Genomic DNA, 10,382 nt, shown 5'->3' with positions numbered 1-10,382 from the left:
TCTTCTTAGGTCAGATGCTTGGCGCTGTTTCCACAATAGCCATTCACCTTACTGCTAGGCTACCACTGGTAGAGGTCAGGAATACCAGATATAGACCACGCTGCCTGACCTGCAAACCACTCTGCATGCATGCACACAGACATGACCACCTGCCAAGGTCTGGCTGCCCTGCCAATATAATTTATTAAAGTGACCGTACAGCATTGCTGCTACAATTACATGAATCCCTTTATTGATTAAGTTTAAGTAATAATCACCAATTATACTGAGCTAATATATGTAGCATAACCAATATATATAGTAAACTAACAATATTGGCTATTTAAAACCCACCATGGAATGACTAGTGTTCATGCTTCTGTCCATTCTGATGGTATTGAGAAGTTTTTTTGTTCCCCAATGTACATGTCTTTGCATTCTTCTGAAAAACTGATGCAGATCTGGAGCTCTGCTTTCAAGTTGTCCACTTTCAAACTCTTCCTCTCATTTTTCCAAATGGTGATCATCTTGGAAAGAACACATTCTGTATACATATTGCTGTACAGTATGGAGGATATATAGAAGCTGATTTTCTTCATGTTCATGAATTGTTTTCCCTGTGCTTTGCTGAAAATTTTCAGGTACCTCTCCCCACTAATCTGGCAACTCTTCATCTCAGGAGAGGATATAACGTTTTCCACAATGCTGAATTATTTGTACAGTGCATCCATGTCAATCTCTTTAAGATTGCACACCATTGCAAAATTCTTCAGAGGATTCAGCATTTGCAGGGGGAATTTGGACATTTGTTGTTTTCAGTTAAGTCATATCTATCATTCGAGTGCTTCTTGACTCTTCTGCAGAAGGTTAAAAAGCTTGTCCAAAATCCTTGTCTGCAGATTCCTATTCATGTCACTTATCAGCTCATACATTATGGGGACACTGAACAACTTGACCTCTAAAGTTTTAAGAGGGTGCATGGCAGGCGGTGGCATAATGGTATTGTCACTGGACTAGTAATCCAGAGACCCAGGGGCTCTGGGGACCTGGGTTTGAATAAAAATCTGGAATTAGAAGTCTAACGATGACTGTAAAAACCCATCTGGTTCACTAATGTCCTTTAGGTAAGAAAAGCTGCTGTCCTCACCTGATCTGACCTACACATGACTCCAGATCCACAGGAATGTGGTTGACTGTAAAATGCCCTCTGAAAATGGCCTAGCAAGCCACTCAATTGTATCCAATGGCTAAAAAGTCAATAAGAAGGAATGAAACAGGACAGACCACGCGGCATCAACTTAGGCACCAGCCCTGTCGACCCTGCAAAGTCCTCCTTTCTAACATCTGGGGGTAGTGCCAAAATTGGGAAATCTGTCTCACAGACTAGTCAAGCAACAGCCTGACAGTCATATTCATGGAATCATACCTTACAGATCATCATCACCATCAACATCCCTGGGTATATCCTGTCACACAGGCAGGACAGACCCAGGAGAAGTGGTGGCACTGTGGTATACAGTCAGGAGGGAGTTGCCCAGGGAGTCCTCAACATTGATTCTGGTCCCCATTAAATCTCATGGCATCAGATCAACCCTGATTCAATGAAGAGTGGAGGAGGACATGCCAAGAGCAACACCAGGCATACCTAAAAAAAAAAGGTCTCACCTGGTGAAGCTACAACACAGGACTACTTGCAAGCCAAACAACATGAGCAGCAAATGATAGAGCTACATGATCCCACAACCAACAGATCAGATCTAAGTTCTGCAGTCCTGCCACATGCAGTTGTGAATGGTGGTAGACAACTAAACATCTCACTGGAGGAGGAAGCTCCACAAATATACCATCCTCAATAATGGAGGAGCGCAACAAAAGATAAGGCTGAAGCATTCGCAACAATCTTCAGCCAAATGGATGATCCACCTCTGCCTCCTCCAGAGGTCCCCAGCATCAAAGATGTCAGTCTTCAGCCAATTGGATTAACCTCCACGATATCAAGGAATGGCTGAAGGCACTAGATACTGCAAAGGCTGTGGGCCCTGACAATATTCCAGCAATAGTACTGAAGACTTGTGCTCCAGAACTTGCCACGTCCACAGCCAAGTTGTTCCAGTACAGCTACAACACTGGGACCAACTTGGCTATGTGGAAAACTGCCCAGGTATGTCCTGTACATAAAAAGCAGGACAAATCTAATCCGGCCAATTACCGCCCCATCAACCTACTCTCCATCATCAGTGAAGTAATGAAGGGGTCATCAACAGTGCTATCAAGCGGCATTTGCTTAGCAATAACTGCTCACTGATGCTCAGTTTGGGTTCGGCCAGGGCCACTCAGCTCCTGACTCCATTACAGCCTTGGCTCAAACATGGACAAAAGACCTGAACTCTAGAGGTGAGGTGAGAGTGACTGCCCTTGACATCAAGGCCACATTTGACCGAGTATGGCATCAAGGAGCCCTAGCAAAACTGGAGTCAATCAGAATCAGAGGAAAACTCTCCGCTAGTTAGAATAATAACTAGCACAAAGGAAGATGGGTGTGGTTGATGAACGTCAGTCATCTCAGTTCCAGGACATCACTGCAGGAGTTCCTCAGGATAGTGTCCTAGGCCCAACCATCTTCAGCTGCTTCATCAATGATCTTCCTCCATCATAAGGTCAGAAGTGGGGTGTTCGCTGATGGTTGCACAATGTTCAACACCTTTTGCGACTCCTCAGATACTGAAGCAGTCCATGTACAAATGCAGCAAGACCTGGACAATATCCAGGCTTGGGCTGACAAGTGACAAGTAACATTCATGCCACACAAGTGCCAGGCAATGACCATCTCCAATGAGAGAGAATCTAACCATGACATTCATTGGCATTACCATCACTGAATCTCCCACTATTAACATCCTGGGGGTTACCACTGACCAGAAACTGACTGGACTAGCCAATTAAATACTGTTGCTACAAGAGCACGTCAGAGACTAGGAATCCTGCGGCAAGTAAATCACCTCCTGAATCCCAAAGCCTGTCCACCATCTGCAAGGCACAAGTCAGGAGTCTGATAGGATATTCTCCATTTGCCTGGATGAGCTCCAATGACACTCAAGAAGCTTGACACCATCCAGAACAAAGCAGCCCACTTGATTGTTTGTGGTATTGGTGCCATTTACTCCCTCCATCACCAAAGCACAGTGGCAGCATTGTTTACCATCAAGATATACTGCAGAAAGTTACCAAGGCTCCTTACACAGCATCTTCAAAACCCATGACATTACTGTCTAGAAGGACAAGGGCAGCAGATACCTGGAAGTTCCCCTCCAAGCCACTCACTGTCCTGACTTGGAAATATCTCGCCATTCCTTCACTGTCGCTGGGTCAAAATCCTGGAACTTCCTCCCAAATGGCACTGTGGGTGTATCTACACCACATGGACTGCAGTAGTTCAAGAAGGTAGCTCACCACCACCTTCTGAAGGGCAATAATGAATGGGCAATAAATGCTGGCCTAATCAGAAACACCCACATCCCCTCAATGATTTTTAAAAATGAATAGTTTCAGAGGATTTCTGAGAAAAAGAAAGTAAAGTTCAGCCACTTCATTGGCAAACCCCTTCATCCCTAAAGCATCTCCATTGTATTTTGGAGCTTTCTTCCTCATCTACGCTCTGAAAGTAGCTTGTCACAGCTTTCCAGCATTACAGCAATCTGTCAATAGCCAGCAATAGAAAAAGCCACCTGGTCACAACAAGCCTTAACAGATTGCACTCCTCCACTTCAACGAAGTCACAGAACTCCCTCAATTTCTTCTCACAGAAACGCTAAAGTGAGCACCTACCTTGAGAATGACGTCTACAGCATCAACAAGGCTTCTGACAGTGTACCTTGTTGCACTGTGTAAAATACAAGCCATACAGTTGGCTGCAGCAATGTCCTTTTGAGTGCCTATCAGCTTTTTGTAAACACTGTGGTGCTTTCTGTTATTAGCTGAATAAGTACAAAGTCTCTCCAGGCTGAAATTGAAGGCATAGAGTTTGGTTAATATTTCTGTTGTGATTGCTTCTGAAGTTTCCTGGCTGTCAGCACAGAAATCCAACAGTAAATGCTGGACCCCTTTCTCAAAATTGAAATAGAGAGTACTGCAAAATTAAGGGAAAACACTTCATTTGCACCTTTGGTTGAGGCATCATTTATCAAAGAAGAAAACAGATCATTAACTTTTAATGTAATCTGAAAGATTCTGCACAGAATATGGTGCTAGAACATTCTTGCTCAGTGTTTTTATTTTTGTTTACCCACTCATCAGTCATCTCATCACAGAGGAGTGAACAAAGTGGCAGGATTCAGCATGGTCAATGATTACACCCACATGGCTCATTGTTCTCTCTTGATCAATCCCACCATCTACAGGAAAGCTTCCCATTCTTTCAATGTCCAGCCATTTGTGACTTCATTTTGCGAGCGAGTACTCACTATCTGGGTATCCACCATGATGACTCCAGCAGGCCACAATTACAGAATCAGCGCAGAAGGAGGCCAATTGGCCCATCAAGTCTGCACTGGCTCTCTGAGAGAGCATTCTACCTAGTCCCACTCACCTGCCTTCTCCCCATAACCCTGCATATTCTTTTTCAGGTAGCAATCCAATTCCCTTTTGAATACCTCAATCAAACCTGCCTCCACCAACCTTTCAAGAAGTTCGTTCCAGACTCCAACCAACCTCTAGGTGAAAAGAATTTTTCCTCACATCACTTTTATCCCTTTTGCCAATTATTTTGAATCTCTGCCCTCTAGTTCTTGATAGTCCCTTGAGTGGGAACAGTTTCTCACTATTTACCCTATCCATACTCGTCAGGATCTTGAATACCTCTATCAAGTCTCCTCTCAGCCTTCTTTTGTCCAAGGAAAACAGTACCAACCTCTCCAATCTATCCTCATAGCTTATTATTCCATTCTGAATCGATAGTGTCTGGGACACCAAGACAATATTTCATAGTTGTACTTGTGTTGATTTTCCCTGGACATTCATAACCAGGTTCATTCTACACCAGAGCAGTCATGAAGCTCGCAGTTAGGGTTTTGAAGAGATATTTCAAGTATGTATGGGTGCTCTACAATACAGGTCTTCACCTCCAATTTCTCACTGATCCAATAATCCCCTACTTAAATTCATATCCCTAAGTGCAAGACTTGCCTGTATTAAACTGCATCTGCCAATTATTGCCTCAGCTCTCCTAAGTGCCTTGAAACTTATCCCCATCTCCCACTGTAAGAACCACACCTAATATTTTTCCACGATAAAACTCTTCCATACTAATGAAAAATATCCAGAGCTTTGGTTTTCCATGAGACACCTTATCAAAAGCTTCACTAAAGGTTTTTGAGCCATTTTAATCAGTTGTACTGTAAGTGAAACATAAGAACATTCAGCCCCTATAGCTTGCCCTGCCATTCAGTTAGATCATGGCTGATTTGTATTTAAACATTGTTTACCCATCTTGATTCCATAACCCTTAACGTTCCATCAATTGATCAATCTCAGTTTTGAAGTTTTCAATTCACCCCCAGCTTCAACAACTTTTCGGAGGAGAGAGTTCCAGATTTCCACCACCATTTGTGTGAAGAACTGCTTCCCGAAATCAACCCCAAACAACCTAACTCTAATTTTAATGTCTTTCCCCCATATTCTGGATTCACCCACCAGAGGAAATGGTTTCTCTCCATCTACCCTATCATCACCTTTCATCATTGTAAACACTTTAATCAGATCACCCCTTAATCTTCTCAACTCAAAGGAATACAAGCCTTGTCTATCCAACCTGTCCTTACAGTTTAACCCTTTTAGTCCCTCCCAAGCCAATATATCCTTCCTGATATGTTCTGGTGCTCAGAACCGAATGCAGAACTCTAAATGGGATCTAACCAGAGCTCTATACATTAATAAAATAACTTCCACCCCTTTATATTCCAGCCCTCAAGCTAAGATTCAACATTCCATTAGCCTTTTAAATTATTTTTGTACCTGTTCACTTGCTTTTAGTCATTTTTGTACCTGAACATCTATATCATCCTCACTTCCTGGCTTCTCAACCTTTCAAAAATAATCTGTCTTTTTAAGGTCCACTTCCCCACATTAAACTCTGCCACAGTTTGCCACTTTCCTTTCTCGTCTACACTATTTACTGTGCCATCTAACTTAGTGTCATCTTGGATATATAGCTCTTATTCCTCTATATAAGTCATATGTGAACACAGTGAAAAGTACCCAGTTGAGATCCCTAGGGAGCGCTGCTAGTCATATCTGGCCAAACATGCCTATTATTATTATAAAAGCAAAAAACCGCAGATGCTGGAAATCCAAAACAAAAACAAAAATACCTGGAAAAACTCAGCAGGTCTGGAGAGGAACACAGTTAACGTTTCGAGTCTGTACGACTCTTCAACAGAACTAAGTAAAAATAGAAAAGAGGTGAAATATAAGCTGGTTTAAGGTGGTGGGGGGGGGGTGGTAGTGGGACAGGTAGAACTGGATAGAGGGCCAGTGATAGGTGGAGATAGCCAAAAGATGTCATAGACAAAAGGACAAAGAGATGTTGAAGGTGGTGATATTATCTAAGGAATGTGCTAATTAAGGGTAGAAAGCAGGACAAACAAGGTACAGATAGCCCTACTGGGGGTGGGGTGGGGGGAAGGGAAGGGAAGGGAAGGGATCGAAATAGGCTAAAAGGTAGAGATAAAACAATGGATGGAAATACATTTAAAAATAATGGAAATAGGTGGGAAAAGAAAAATTATATAAATTATTGGGAAAAAGGGGGGATCAGAAAGGGGGTGGGGATGGAGGAGAGAGTTCATGATTTAAAATTGTTGAACTCAATATTCAGTCCGGAAGGCTGTAAAGTGCCTAGTCGTAAGATGAGGTGCTGTTCCTCCAGTTTGCGTTCAGCTTCACTGGAAAAGTGCAGCAGGCCAAGGACGGACATGTGGGCATGAGAGCCGGGTGGAGTGTTGAAATGCCTATTATTATTATTCTGTTTCCTACCTCCTAACTAATTCCCTATCCAATTCCATGCACTCTCATTTTTGTTAACAGTCTCTTCAGTAGAATACCTTATGGAAATCTATATAACTTCCATAGACACTGCCTTATTATTAGTCACCCCCACAAAATATTCAAGCTGACTTCTTAAGACATGACTTACCCTTTACAAACCAAGCTGAGTCTGTCTCATTAGCTCATAGAGTTGTCAACATGCTCATTCACTCAGTCCCTTGTATCAAATTCTCCACAACTGATTTTAGACTAATAGGGCTATCATTTATTTTCTCTTTCTTACCATTCTTAAATAGATGAATGACAGTTTTCCAATCCAAAGGGATAATCCCTGAATCAAGAAAGGTTTGGAAGATCTAACTAACTTATCAACAATTTCCTCATCTACTTCTCTGAACACCCTGGAGCAGAAATCATTGGGTCCTGGAGACTTGCCTATCTTTAATCTCTTTAGTTTCCCCATCACCATATTTTTACTTATACTAAATCCAGTTAATTCCTTTCCATAATTTCTTTGTATCTCTAATTTCTCTATTATTTTACCTTCATCCTCGTCTATGAAGTTTGATACAAAGTAACTACTTATTAAGTTTGATTTTAAAATTCTCATCCTTATTTTCAAATCCCTTTATGGCCTTGCTCCTCCCCATCTCTTAAATTTCCTCCAACCCTCTGAGATATCTGTGTTCCTCTAATTCTGGCTTCCTGTACATTCCTAATCATAATTGCTTCACCATTGGTGGCTGTGCCTTCAGTTGTCTAGGTTCTAAGCTCTCAAATACCCTCCCTACACCTCTCCACCTCGCTTTCGTCCTTGAAGGCACTTCTTAAAACCTAGCTCTTTTACCAAGCTTTTGGTCATCTGACTAATGAATCCTTATATGGCTCAGTGTCAGGCTTTGTTTTAAAATGCTCCTGTGAAGCGGCTTAAAGTGTTTCCTTTCATTAAAGGTGCTACATAAATGTAAGTTGTTGTTGTTTGCCATTTCCTGACTTTCAATTACACTCCCACTTGTGTCTGTTGTTAAGGTCCATATTACTCTTAGGCAACCCTGTTTTTCTTAACATATTTATAAAACCTTTGTGTTGTCCTTGAATTCCCTTTTTCTAGCTTTTACAAGCTTTTTCTATATTGCAACTCTTGCGACTGCATTTATATCACTGCTGTTCTTTATATCTCTCCTAGTGCACAGAATATCATTGCCTGTATATAAGCCTTTTCCTCTTGATTGATACTGTCTCTCACTTCACATGTTAACCAACGTTGTTTCATCAACAAATTCGAACTCTTGCCCTTTATGGGTTTGTACAGACCTTGTATTCTTCAAATACTGTTTTGAACATCTCCCACTGTTTATTCATAGTTTTATCAGTTCCTCTCAATCTATTGTGGTTAATTCCTGCCTCATCTCTCCAAATTCAGCCCGAGCTAAATTTAAAACCTGGGTTTGTGAGTTCTCCCTCTCAAACCTAATGTTGAATTCAACTGGTAGCCCTGTGATTTGGACACAATTTATAACATTGTGCTGCGTCTTTTAAACAACTGTCCGCTTTAAACAAAAATAGGGTTGCTGAACAAAAAGGAATAAAGGAGATGGACTTGCTGCAATCCCAGCAAAGAACCTCCAAGAAACACACAAAAACATTTGAATGGAAAAGACCACTCGCTGCATCGAGTCTGTTCCACACAGTTACACTCGATCAGGCCAGGAGTTTCTCTGCCCTCAGTGTTGTGCAGTCTCTGAGGAGAGGCAATAGAAACCAGATGAGAACCCGAGCCCAGTAAGGGGAAAAATCTCAAGACTATTCCTCTCCCATGCCTCCGGGTGATTGAAGCTAGTCCAGAAGACCACAGTTAGCCTGACTTGTATTCATTAGCGCCTATACCTCTTGCATGATGTGAAGTCTGCCTCAGTCAAGGACCGCGCATCTCTCCTGATGGCATGCTCTGAATCAGTACTCACAGCACAAGCCGTGCAACTTGTTCTGTAGGCCCACTATTCCCATGGATGGCAGGTGGGTGAACTATAGGCCTAGCTTCATCACATAGCTTCTTCACACTCAGTCTCCTCACTGGAAGTTTGAGATTGTGGAATTAAGCCTTTTCCTTATTTTTGCACCCAACCACCCTTGCACAACCCCTCCCACCCTCCCAACCCCACCTCACAGTCACCACCAGATTTCCTCTCCCAATAGTATTGACCGTCGCTGGGTCCAGTTCCACCGATACTGGCACCTCGTCCAAGTTTATTTTCTTCAAGGGTGAACTTGAGCTCGATACGCATCAGCTGGTTATTCAAGCATGAACAGCAGTACAACCTAATCTGGTCCCAACTCTCAGCCAACATTGTGTCTGTTATAACTTGGGAAGAACTTATAAAACAGAAAAAGACACCAAGGTAGCCCGAACATATGTTTAATGATATCACCACACGCTGGGCATACTCTACATACATTACACTGCCCTCCCTCCGCCGCTGTTATTTTCAAAAAAACTATTTCTAGTTACACTAACTATACAACTTCAAAAACAAATATTCTCAAAGAATATGCACACTTAACAAAACAACAACTGAATTTTTCACTCTTTAAAATATATCTAAATCAAGACTAACAGCTGGTTTACAAACTTCCTGATCTTCTCACAGGTTTTGCTTTAGGTTTTGGGCTGGTTATGAAAACAGAAAGTGTTGGAAAAACTCAGTAGGTCTGGCAGCATCTATGAAGAGAGAAACATAGTTAAAAAGATGTTGCTTTTTTCAGACATCTGCTGTATTTACTATCTTTCAATCCGCTTTTATATCTTTGTGGTTCCTAATAGCAGTAAGTTCATTAAGAGCTGGTATTTTCTCTGCATATTCCCGATTAATTACCTTTTCATAATTCACAGTGTGTCCCATCTAGAAGATGCACTGCAACAATTCACTAAGGCTTCAACAGCACCTTCCAAACTCATGACCTCTACCACCCAGAAGGACAAGGGCAGCAGATGCATTGGAACACCACCACCTGCAAATTCCCTTCCAAACTACACACCATCCTAACTTTGAACTATATAGCTGTTCCTTCACTGTCGCTGGGTCAAAATCCTGGAACTCCCTTCCTAACAGCACTGTGGGTGTACCTGCACCAAAGGGACTGCAGCGGTTCAAGAAGGCAGCTCACCACCACCTTCCAGGGCAACGAGGGATGGGCAATAAATGCTGGCCTAGCCAGCAATGCCCACGACCCATTAACAAATGATAAAATAAAAGTTTCCATGATGTTTAAGTCTTTCTCCTGCTCTTGGTTCAATGCCAGTTGCTATTTTTTGTTTGATCACACAAAAGTCTATGCACATTCTTTGAAATAATCAACTCAAA

This window comes from Cetorhinus maximus, chromosome 22, assembly GCF_964194155.1.
Source record: "Cetorhinus maximus chromosome 22, sCetMax3.hap1.1, whole genome shotgun sequence".
In the NCBI taxonomy this organism is placed as follows: domain Eukaryota; kingdom Metazoa; phylum Chordata; class Chondrichthyes; order Lamniformes; family Cetorhinidae; genus Cetorhinus; species Cetorhinus maximus.
The sequence above is the reverse complement of the archived record's forward strand: the minus strand, read 5'-3'. Positions refer to the sequence as shown.